The sequence below is a fragment of the Leptonychotes weddellii genome, chromosome 2, assembly GCF_054177405.1.
Source record: "Leptonychotes weddellii isolate Sample4059 chromosome 2, ASM5417740v2, whole genome shotgun sequence".
NCBI lineage: Eukaryota > Metazoa > Chordata > Mammalia > Carnivora > Phocidae > Leptonychotes > Leptonychotes weddellii.
In genome coordinates, this window is record NC_138370.1 from 4,747,327 (window position 1) to 4,760,132 (window position 12,806).

General features: G+C 41.1%; 2 protein-coding genes across 5 annotated transcripts in view; one reads left to right on the forward strand and one right to left on the reverse strand.

Moving 5' to 3' along the window:
* Positions 1 to 12,806, reverse strand: part of LOC102738310 (microcephalin) — a 208,266-nt gene that overhangs the window by 88,471 nt on the left and 106,989 nt on the right. The window lies entirely within an intron of this gene.
* The window catches only part of ANGPT2 (angiopoietin 2), a 54,886-nt gene that overhangs the window by 16,063 nt on the left and 26,017 nt on the right, over positions 1 to 12,806 (forward strand). The window lies entirely within an intron of this gene.

Genomic DNA, 12,806 nt, shown 5'->3' on the forward strand with positions numbered 1-12,806 from the left:
CCCCCCCGCAGTCCCACTTCCTGCGCCCCCTCACCCCTCATTCCCACCAGTTCCTTTGCATGGCCTTACCCCTCATCCTCACTTGCATGTGAGCTGCTTGTTCCCACTGAATTAGTCAGTGAAGATGTGCATCTTAAGTGCCTTGTGTGAATGAGAGCCACTGCAGCTCTGAAAAAGAGGTGGTGGTGTGCTACTCAGCACATACTACCTCTTAAAAAGCACTCGTTGATGTAAACATCTGACCCCTAAAAATGAAGCAAAGTGAGTCAGCCATTTCATGGTGGCTCAAAGTGATGCTGGGCCCCTCACCCCATTGAAAGAGAAGTATCTCCTGAAAGGATTTTTTCCCCCTTTAAGTTGTGAGTAAAAATTCAAGCATGCAGAAGAAAAAGTCAATTCTGAATGACATGCTTTTTATAACTCATGGCAGTAGAGTGAAAGGGGATAGGAATTTTCCACTAGCTTCCATTGGAATAGACATGCATGCAAGGCAGCAGGGTTAGGGAGAAGGGGCAGACCTCCAGAACTGAAACTAATTATGGGAAAATGATTCAAGTCCCTTGTACTTTTACCACAAACATTTGGAGAATCACACTGAAAAGTTACTTTCCAAATTGCTTTGGTGTTCAAGAAAATTTGGCTTTTCTACATGTTATAAAACTAGTTCGACTTTGAACAAGTGAGGATGGCAAGCATGCAAACTATAAATTACATGCAGAAGTGGACCACCTTACTTTTGTAAAACTGGCACACACTCTGTCCTTCCGCTACCCCACCAAACTCACATCAGCCCGAGGCAACCACTGCTATCCCCCAGAACATACATCTGAAGCTCTAAGAGTGTCCCTCTACAGCACACTATGCTTATAAAAGCTGTCAGCCTGAAAGCAGACGCGGTGCCAAACAAGCTGGCGAGAAACCGGGCTGTTTTTCTTAATGGTTTCGGAACTTAGGAATATTCAAGTATGTGTCTTCAGGAAGATCTTACATAATTACCAGTTCTTTTTGATTTACCGATTTTCTAATCAACACTTCAAATCCTAGAGATCGCAGTTAAAGACAACAGATGGATTGAGGGAAAGGAGGAGAGGAGGTAGATTGAGTATACACCGTACTAAATGCAGGAGTCTATAAAGATGTTCTAAGACTGAAGTTAACACCAGTGATTTAGCAGTGGGATATACTGGCCAGCTAGGCATCACTCAGCTTCTCAAACTTTGGAATCAAACTGGACACTGCCACCCTCATTTCGAGTTTCATGCCGACTGTCATGCAATACTTGCCTTTTGCAGCAGGGACCACCAAAAACCCGGCTTTGCACAGCGACAGAATCTAACAGCGCTGAAACTGTGAGCTAGTTTTCTTCTCTGATACTAATTCTTCTAGATGGCTGGCAGCCATCTCCCGTGGCTCCTATGGGTTTGCTGCAGGGACCCAGGGTGCCCTGGCAAACCGCCTGGGAACGGTGCTAATTTCTTCCACTTAATTTTTATGCTAACATAGCTCAGTGGGTATTTATATGCCTGTTTTACCAATGAGAAACCTGAGGTTAAAAAAAGTTGACTTGGTAGCTAGTACGTAGTCGAGCTAGTATTCATACACAGGTGTGTCTGAGTCTCAGAATCTATGCTGGAATGACAAGTCCACAATCACAATAGCTTCAAGAATCACAACCTCTTCCCCACCTTCATCCAACACAAACAAAGCCACTTTATTTAGGTGTTTTTTATCAGGTTGCTCAAGCAAGAACTACTTGAATTGGTAAAACTCAAAATATGATCAAATTCAATGGACTAATTCATGGATTTCACTTTTCTCGGAGTAATTCTGTTTTCATTCCAATGGGCAATGGGTAGCACAACTATTCAGAGAATAAATCATTTTCTCCCTACACTTGAAGGCACTGAACTCCAACAAAATGCAACCCATGACTCAGACATTTATTTATTTATTATTTATTTTTAGACTAATGGGAACTGCATGAATTCTTTCTTGGTCTTCCAAGAGCAAATGCCTTTTATGCTTGATCCGGAAAGAATTGAGTTTCGGAATGTGAAATCACTAATTTACCTAACTGAATACTTTTAACCCTCTTTGGGCAGCTGAAACAGTTTAATCTATAGCTCTCTGCAGTTGCTGTGAAATCACTTTTTCAAAGTTCATTTCTTTAGGCGGTATTTAGGAACAAGCAGATGAAAGCTGCAGAAAGAGGTAAATAAAATCACTCATAGCAACTAGGGTCATGGTGTCACAGCAAAATTCATCAAACATTTCATTTCTACTATTCTTACCTTTAAAAAAAAAAAACTCTTTCTTGAGGTCTAAAACACAGAAAGTGTATAAAGTATACAATTCTTAAATCGATAGATTTGTGAACTTTTAAAATATGAATTTAGTCAGGCAACCACCTCTGAGATTAAGATACAAAATATTTCTAGCACCTCAGAAGTTTCCCTCCTGTTCCTTCCCAGTTAATAACCTCGCCTGCACCACCACCAGCCCCCCACTCCCAACATCTCCCACCCAGAAATCATTATTCTGACTTCGGTCACCATCAGTAAATTTGGTCTATTCTTGAATGTGACATAAATGGGATCATGTAGTAAGTATTCTTTGGTGTGTGGCTTCTTTTGTTCCATGATGCCTGTGACAGCATTTAATTTTAGCAGTAACCTATGTTATTTTTAAAAGTTAAATTGCAGTACATTAGCACATCAAATCCATCCCCAAGGAGCAAAATTTAGAAATCAAAATAATCATTCTATTGTGAGAAAGCAACTGGTGGAAAGTGTTCATTAAAGAATGTTCTTTAGCCCTTTTCAATCTGGTACCATATAATTGGCCACAAAACATATCTCAATTCCTCCTGATTTGGACATCAACAGATTTTATATATAGCAAGTCAATATGTATGTCAGTATGCAAAGTATAACTCTATATGCCATATCTGTGTCTTCGTCCAAATGGATTCCTTCTTACACTGAAATTTTATGCAAAAATTACTTTAAGATAAGTTAGTAATTCTATAGAAACAGAATAGTGTGCATTTAAACTCCATATGAATCAGTAGCACCTTCATTTTAATGGCCAATTTTGTGTATCTAGTCTTACTTAACCATTGGAGAGAAAGCGACTCCCCCAATATATGAATGGCATGCCCCTGAAACAAAAGATTGAAATAAACTCCCTCTAAAAATGAATCAGAAACATCATCCCCAGAACTGGTATTTTGTAAAGAGAAGTTTGATACAACATGTATTTTTTAGGCGGATACTCTCTTATTTCAGGTCAGGAGGCCTTGGAAAACATAATTAGAAGCTCACTGATTTGTCCAAAGTCATAATCACTATTTGCAGTTCCCAGCTGAGACTCTGTTCTCGTGAAGTCAAACTATAGCCATCCCCAGAGCACTGTGTGTGTGGCTTTTGGAACAGTTTCCCTGGACTGCGAGCCACAGACAGAAGTGGAATGTGCTTAGAGCTCTTGTATGGCCTTCCAAAGTGAACAGCAGTCCCACTTGGCTGTCAACATTTCAGAGGTGAACAGTAAATACTTTGAAACATAATACACTTCTTATCAAATTTCAGATCAGGAAATGAAGATGAGTTAAAATTAGTTAAAAAAAAAAAAGCCATACTATTCTGTCTTGCCACATAATTTGGGCACTGAAAATTGTTTTGCTTTTGCTGCACTGTTTCTGATTAGAAAAAAATTCTACTGTTGATCAGGTTTTAAAATAAGTTGTTAACATGCTTAAAAATGCATTGCAGCTTTAAAAATTAATGTACAGCTTTAAAGATTAACATAGCCTAATTAAACAAATAATTTCTATTCTCTAATGTGAGTTAAAAAAAAAAAAAGATGGGGTGCCTGGGTGGCTCAGTCTTTAAGCGTCTGCCTTTGGTTCGGGTCATGGTCCCGGGGTCCTGGGATCAAGCCCCGCATCAGGCTCCCTGCTCGGCGGGAAGCCTGCTTCTCCCTCTTCCACTCCCCCTGCCTGTGTTCCCTCTCTTGCTGTGTCTCTCTCTGTCAAATAAATAAGTAAAAAATCTTAAAAAAAAAAAGAAGATTAATCACTTTGCTTCTGCAAAGCCCACGTAAGTACAATTTCTTAAAGTATGTGCACACAGGCCACTGAATCATGTGAATAAATAGGAAAATATGAAAAATAGATAGCTTTAAACACTTGTGAGAATGAAGACTGAACCAGAGGTCAAATTAGAGGCAATCTAATATTAGACTTGAGAAGAGGTACACTTTCCCTCCTAAATGGCTCAGAAAAGTATGAACTTCAGCTGTTATAAACTCATAAAATTAAAAAAGCTGCAGCTACAGCTTTATGAAAATGAGACGAACACACTTGCCTAAATATTTCCCAGGATTATTACTGCAGCAACTAGTGTTTGTGGTTTGGGTGGCTTTGTTCAGCTTCAGTGTGTGATGCGGACTGAAACTCACACAGCCCTCCCCCACCATACACAGGACACTGTCACACTGTGCTCCCAGAAATGTCGAATCAGCTGAAGAGAGGATACAGAAGTATACTGTATCCCTTTATCCTAATCCACAGTAGAGGAGACAGAACGATGTTCTGGCAAGAGAATATGAACAGGTCAGAAGAGAGCTATCGGCCATACTGGGAAAATAACTGCAGAAGTACATTTTGCTGACAGTGGGTCAGTGGTACATCATACACAGAAGGTGGGACACTTCATCGCTAAATGCTCATATAAATTAATCCAATGTACTCTGAGAGTCTTCCAAGGTTATCCCCCAAATTCTCTCCACCTTTGGGTTTGCTAGCCACAGGAGGTAAAGCAGCAAAGCTTGGCTGGAGGTCTGCTCTGATGTGCAGCACTCAGCAGGGCGCCCAAGGCCCAATGCTGAGACTCCCCAAGCATGCCCATCTGCATTCCCAAATCCCCCTCCCTCCCTTTCTGTGAAAGAAACAACACAGGCTTCCTGCCTCCTTATAAAGAACGAGTTTGCCTTGGAAGTATCTTCAAGACAAAAATCATTTAAATTCTTTTAGCCTTTTCTCTCCTTTCTGGGCCATCTAGTTTAGTAATTGTGACGGTGTACATTTATTTCATGTGAAAAAGAAAAGAAAGGGGAAAAAAAAAGCCTGCTCCATAGATGATCACACTGTCCCTAGAAATCTCCGCAGGATTTCAGCAAAGCCATAGGAATACAGAAAGAGACAGCAGAAAAAGAGCAGATACAAGATGGGATCTGAATATTTCATCACAGAATTGAAAAAGTAACCCTGTTAACACCCGGTGGCACAGGTTTTTAGGTGAGCACAGGTACATCAGTGCCGTGGAGGGTGCTGGACCCGGCTGTGGGCCACCAGGGTATCAATCTTTACTCGGCTATGAGCTTGCGCTGGTGATCCGGGTCCTGGTACCTTCATTCAGAAAATGAGAGAGTCCAACAATATCACTGATTTCTAAAGTCTTTTTTCCCCTCAGCTTTGGACAGTTTATCATGCTACAGAGGAGTGAAAATGGATGGATATGTCTGTATCTATCTATTTCCATCTCCACACATGAGGACATACGTGTGTTTATAAATATGCATATGTCTATGAATATACACGTTTCAAAGGTACTATCTGCCATAGAAAGACACTAAAGTAATTTACTCACTTTATTTTTTCTCTCGGTGCACCTTAGTTTTAGAAAGGCAAGAACATGGTGGTTTCATTAAAAGAGAAATCTCCAGTTGTATTGTAGCCTAAATGCATCAATCTCATTCCCAGGATTTCAACTGCTCCCATTTGTAATAATTGATAATTCAGTTTATTTTATAAAGAGAATAGTTTTCTCTTCCCTTTCTATCTCTGTAGGAAGCATCACTACCACCTCCTAAGCTGAGAACAAAATACCCCAAGAACTAGAGCAATGCAAAAGTCTGCAGAATGTCTAACGTGTAGACAGTATTTGTGAGGTTGAAAGTGAAGTTCTCCTCAGTCTCTTTAGCTGCTCCAACCTTGTCAGGCTCCTGGGTTCCGCGGATGGTACTCTGTGCCTGGGTTTCTGGTCTCCAGCCACACCCCCCTCTCCAGCATCAGAAAGAGTCAATGTCGGAATGGCTGCTTTCCTGGCAGCTCTCCTCTGCAGCACCCCCTGAGCAGGAACAAGGTCCCCACTGCACCGAATTGCTGGTGCCAGGCCCTTCCCACCAGGGATCCCCTGCAACACAGGTCTCGCGTCACTCCAGTGAAGCCTCCTCCTCTGTCACAGCGGACCCTGGTCCATGACACTGTGGGTAGCAGGCACATGAGTGCTCTGGCCTCGGTTTTCTCCTCTGGAAACTAGGCCAGTAGCACCACCCTGCTGTCTCCGGGAACACCTCCTCCAGCCGCTCCCAGGCCTCCCGGTGGCCAGCATCACAGACTGGGGCTCCCTGCAGCCCCCCATGCTGGCTGAGGATGCTGGTGCAGCCTCCCCAGAGCTCCTGCAAGCAGACCTCAGGTGTGGGAGAGCGGATGCCCTCGAGACTATCCCTGCCCAAAGGGACGGAGCCTTCCCTTTCTCGCCACAGGTGGAGGGTTCGGTGCTGAAACACATTTCCTACAGCTCCTCAGAAGGTTTTGTGGGATTTTTCACTGGTCGCTGCCACAGCGGTGGCCAACCAAGTCCACACGTTTGAACCAGCCTCAGCCTCCTTTCTTCCCTGGCCTGTCTTCCACGGCTGCTCCCTGGGACCACTTCCTAAATAAACTTCCTGCCACATGCCTTTGTCTCCGGCTCTGGTTTGGGGGAAACCCAAGCTAAGGCACTAGGAGAATCAAGTGAAATTACTATATTACCTAATTAATAAAGATATATTTAATATATACAGAAATATAAGATATACATAATATAATATATAATATTTATATATTCATACATAAAGAAGTTAATAGGTATAAAATCATTTTGCAATTGTAAATTGCTATTACCACTCTTGCTTTATATAAACATATACATCACCTTATAATACCTGCTGCATTTATGTGCTCCCTGCCTCAGGAGTATCTATAAAGTGTTGTGAGCCAGAGCACTAGTAAATAAATGGATAAATATATATGTACCTTAAGAACCCTCTAAAAAGTCACGCATATGTAAAATGTGACACCTTTTCCCATATGAAATGCCCAAACTCAGTTATGTTACTATATACCAGCCTCATTATATTTAAGCTAGCGTATATTTAAAATGACTGCCATTGATGGAAAAAACAGCCATTTTATCAGTAGGAAATGACTGGAATGCTTGAGGGGAAAAATACACTTTCTCCTTGGATTCTGGAGCGATGGTAAGGGAAACACACAATGAGGCAAAGAGATGGAGTTTATGGGATGATGACCCCCAATTAAATAACAAAGAGAGAGAAGTAGTTACATTCACAAATAAAAGCAAAGAAATACAGCTTGAGGGAGCACAGATATGCTGGTATTCAAATTATTTAAAATTTTATCAGTCACAGGAGGAGGGGGGCAAGCTATTAGCTTTAGCAAGGCACCAAGTGGTGCCTGCAACTCTGTTCCTGATCATGTTTTCAAGTTTATAGTCCTCAACAAGCACACTTTCAGTCTCTTTATGACAGTGAAAAGAGGAAAGGGGTTATCTAGACACAGTATCAGATAACAAAAAGTCACTCATAAATTATTAATAGAAAAAAACTGAAAAGGTAGAGCAGAACAAATTAGTTAATAGGACTGGCTGTGGAGAGAAAGGGCGAAAATTACAGACAGTCAATGGAAGGCACATGGCTTTGGTATGGACTGTTCTAGGCTGGATAAATTCAACTGGAGAATCAATATAAAGAGGCAACAGAGGAACTTTCCAGCTGACGGGGCATTTGAACATTATCTCCAATGTATGGGCAACATATTTGCCCACTGACTACTGCAAGTGTTTCAGAGGACAAAGATGTGCTTGAGTCATGCATCTCTCAGCCCTTCCCTCTTTAACCTCTGCATCTCTCCTTAAATACTGCTGAGTACATAACTGCTTAGGAAGTAAAATCTCTAGATTAAAAAACACACACATACACACACACACACACACACACACACAAACTTTATAAGGAGCGGGAGGAAAGCCTATTCTGCCACTTTTCTGTCTGAAAACCTCAGGAGATGTTTCAGTTTTTTCATGACAGGGAACCAAGAACATTAGGTCAAAAGCTTTCCAAACAGAAAATCCCTGGATTTAATAATCTTGCCTCCAAGTTTTCAAGCTAATTTTAAGAGCACATGCTTTGCGTGTTGTTACTAGGGGGTGTGGCTGAAGAAGGGCTACAGATGTCCATATCCCGAGCAAACAAGAACATAAATCTACAGTTGTAGGAGATTAAAAAATCAATGAAACAAGTACAAAATGGTTTTTTGGGATATCAAAAGGCAACACAAGAGTGCGGTGGAGATCTCTGAGGAGGGCATGCAATGGGGTAGGGTGTAACTGCAGAAGGGGGAAAGGGATCCAGGCCAAGGGAGATGGCAGACAAAGGCGGGAGGTCTGAAGCAGCCTAAGGGGTCTGGCACAGCCAGGAGGAAGGTGCACAGAGGAAACTAGGCTGGGGGATTCGAGAGATCAGAAGGAGTATGTGCTGCCAAGCGAGGGAATCTGCACTTCATCTGCACTCCATCTTACAGGCACAACCACGAGGGAGTAATGTGAGTTGCAGAGTGACCACAACACTCGGGGTGGGGTTGCCGGAGCACAGTTAGGGGCTGTGTGAGAATCCAGAAGACAGAAGATGGTAGACACTGGGCAGGAAGAAGGGATCAAGTCAGGAGGAATAACTGAGGTAGAAAAAAAACATCCTTTTTGGGGACGTGTGTGGGCAAGAGAGAACAGTTATAGTAACTTGTTTCTAAATTGCAATGCTAGAGATAAAATGTTTCCAGTGAAGCCTCCCACAATTTGTTAATTTCCCAGGGAAGTTAGAGCATTCAGAGGACAAAAACTAATTAATTAAAAGGTATCAGGGCACTGAGCTCTATTTAAAATAGAAAGGATCTCTCAACCAGGACTATATAGTTGGTACAGGACCAAGATCAAAATCTTGAAGTTGGGGATAGTTTTCGTACACTCTCTCTGTTTTCCTTTCCCCAGCCAATTTCAAGATTACTTTCCTTTTGGTTGAAAAAAATGATGATAATCTTGGTGAGATGAAAGATAGCAAGGGAAGCATTTTAATATGTAATCAATCTGCCATAGTTACCTTGCAAACAGACTTATTTTTCCTGTCAAATTTAATCATTCCAAATGTTGGAGAAGTAATCAAAACCTTCAGGACATATTTCACATTAAAAATATATATATATCTTTATGTATGTTAAAATAGTTTACTCTGGTTGCTTGAACTTCAATGCATTGCCAACTTTTCTGAAAGGCTATGTTTAGAGTGCATTCTTTTTTAGCAAATCAAACCAATACTGAGCAACAATCCATGCAACTACAATGACAGTGATAGCCTTGAACTGTTCCTTGAATTTGGATAATTCACTTGAACTCTAAGGAAAGAGAAACAGCTTAAGGACTTTCAGTGCTTAGACCAATAATTTAAGAAGGGGCAAAATGAATGTCCACACCATCCTTTCAAACTGTAATGGGGACCTTTTGCGGGGGGGGGGGGGGAGGGCACTTAGCCTCACAAATCCGAATCAGTGCATAATCATCTTCTGACATGAAGGCAATGTCAACCATTCCTGCCAAATATGAGTGTGCGAAGCCACCCGTGTGAAATGAGGAAGAACCCCGTCTCCTCCCTGGGGAGGTTCAAGTATCTTGGAACTGTTTTGAGAAGAGCAGCTAAATGCAGATGGCAAAGACAGAAACAGCTGTCCAAGGAGGGGGAGCGTGACACTGCCAACGGAGCTGGGGAGATCCTACCTATCTCACATCTTTCCTTGAATGAAGACTTCCTTACAGTAGAAGGGAACTGCACTGGGCAGATTTCTATATTGCTCGGTTTCAGTTCCAGGCAATAAAAACAAGTGATACTAAACAGAAATACATTCCAGAGCAATAAACTAGAAAGAAGGAAAAGGCAGGAATAGGGTGGCGTGGAGCCCGGGCTGAACCACCACGCCAGTCCTAGCGCACCCGCCTAAGATCCGGGGCGCCTGGAGTCCCTGGAAAGAGCGAAAAGAGGAGCAGGAACATCTGCAGCACGCAGCAAACATTAACTACGGTTACTGTGGCTGTTCTTGCTGCTATTGCTTCTGGGACTAAATATGTTCTTCTTTGTTGCTGAAGAGTACTCAGCTGTCACAGCACCCATTTCTCTTAAAATCTTATTTTCACTGCTTCAAGTGTGAGGGCACAAATCTTTTTGAGAATCAACACAAAAACGTCTACTTCTTGATATTTCTGTTTCTGTCCCACTTTCCTCCCCAAGACTTCAATTAGATACTGGATCAGTAGCATACAGAATTTTACTTCATTTAGTTGTATATACTGTATATAGATACTAGCCGCATACATACTATGTATATAAGATCTATACATACCCGGGCAGCACATGTGTACATGTATCTGTAACTTATTTCCATGTAAAACACTGACCACACCCACACATACATGTACTCCTTCCTCCTGGAAAGCTGAAAAACAGTGACTTGAAAGTACTTTCTTTTCTATTGTTTTCAAGCTTAGAAAAAATTATGGCAATAAAGTTAAAATTTTTTACTTTTAAAAATTGGGTCTTTTATGTCTTTTAAAGTGCTTGGGACTAATTTTAAATGGAAAGTTGACTTTAAAATGTCAAATTATAAATAAGTTTCTCATGTGTCCCGGCGGTTGTAACCACATTTGACTCAGTAGTTCTAGAATGGGCTGGGGGAAGACTGAAGGACCCATTTTCCTCCTCTAGTAAAATGATTTAGAGCGACAAAGGACTGAATCATTTTTATATAGTTAAGTACTAAAATCAATAAGAGGATTAAGACCTTTATTTATGCTCGTTTATAAATTATTACTTTAGAGTATGGACTTAAACCAAACTCCAGCTTGAATATATCTTGAATGAGTCCAAACTTCCCAGAATAAGTCTTTCTAAATATTATCTTTGCTGGGTGTTAAGAGTAACTAGGACAACTCCTCTGGATGACTTATACAGCTTTAACTTTAACCTCAAAAATTCTATTACTCCCATGGTGATGAGAGAGTGAAAGAGAGAGTGTGTGTGTGTGAGTGTGTGAACGAGAGAGAGACAGAGGGAAAGAAAGGAGAAATAAACTTCTGAGTTCTTATAAATTGTTTAAATCATAAAAGTTAAATTTTAAAAAAGCAGGGGAGGGGAAGAAGAATACATTAAGAAAAGACCAGGCACTAAAAAGCTTGAGCTAGTTATCATCAGCTAGTTAATACAGGCTTAACAAGGGTTTCAGTCTTCCAATTTTATGAAGTCTATACTAGAGGTATTTCTTGGACTGCCAAGAAATAGCACATGATTTCATTTTTGACAGTGGTATAATCTATTTTTATTCATATGGAGAAGGAAAGGCTTCGACTATAAGATTTTACAAGAGATCAGAGCTGCAGGAATTGTCAGGATGATGCTATCTGATCTGCCCATTGACAGGGGAGAACCAGGGAGTGACCATTAACCCTCAGATAAGTAGCAAGGAGGGAGATGAGAAGCACACAGGGGTAGGGACAGAGTCAATGGCAAGCAAGAAATGGAGGCAGTAAACCCAGAGTTCTAATACCAACCTTGAGACTTATTATACCACCCAAGACACAGTTTATAAAAACTGCGCCAACAAAGAAGCCCTTGAACTCTAGGGGAGAAACTCCACCATTCCTATTTCTCACTTTGACAGGCAGAAATACAGAACTGCTTCATAGTTAAGATTTTAGGAGAAACGATGTTTGATGACTGGTTCTATGAATGGTTTCTGTGCAGAGAATTACAAGTTTTAAGGAAAGGCATTATAAGCAGTTTTATAGTCATCTTTCAGGTATTCAATTTAATTTAAAAAATTCTGAGTTATAACTATGAGGAAAAAATAAGGTTTTCTGTCCTTGTGAACTTGTAGTTTGGGTTAAGAATAGAATTGTGGCTCCTATCATTGGATTACCATGAAAAACAAAGAAGAAAGGAAATTACATTTTATGTATCCAAAGTTATGCATACACACAATGACTGTAAAAGCATAGCTTAGTTAATCCTTCAAACATTTCTCTGACCAATCAGAAACTCTATTCTATACAGGGGGACACTGGGCACCCCTAAAGTTAAGCAACATCCCTAGAGTCAAAGAAAAATAAGAGAGCAGGTGTCCATAGCCCAAAGCGCACATGCTCTTTCCCACACGCCTGGATACCCTACATTTATACTTAGTTGTATGATTTTACTGCCAAAGATAATAGGTATCTGTACCTATAGCAGTGACATGAGCTTCTTCACTCTCTTGTGCCGAAGCTAATGTTAAAATGAGTTGGCATGCCCACATACCCGGCATGTGGAGCAATAAAGTCCTAGTGTAGGATTACACATTTGCCTGGTATCAGGAATAAGGAACTTGTGAAAAACGCACACATGTTAGGAAAAACTTACTAGGTCTAATGTGTGCTGAACAAGGTAAGAGGCAAGTGGGGGGGCTCTGCAGAACGTGAAACTGAGGGGGTGATGCTGTGAATCACAGGGTAATCCAATGGCGAGCCTTTCCTCATGCTCTATCTTACACAGTCTTCTCCAGTCTCTATTTCAAGAAACCACAAGTCTGGTATGTGGGAGAAATAGTGATGCTTTTTAATACCAAACTGTCCTTTCCTGCCTAACGAGGACAGAGCTGCAGCTGGACA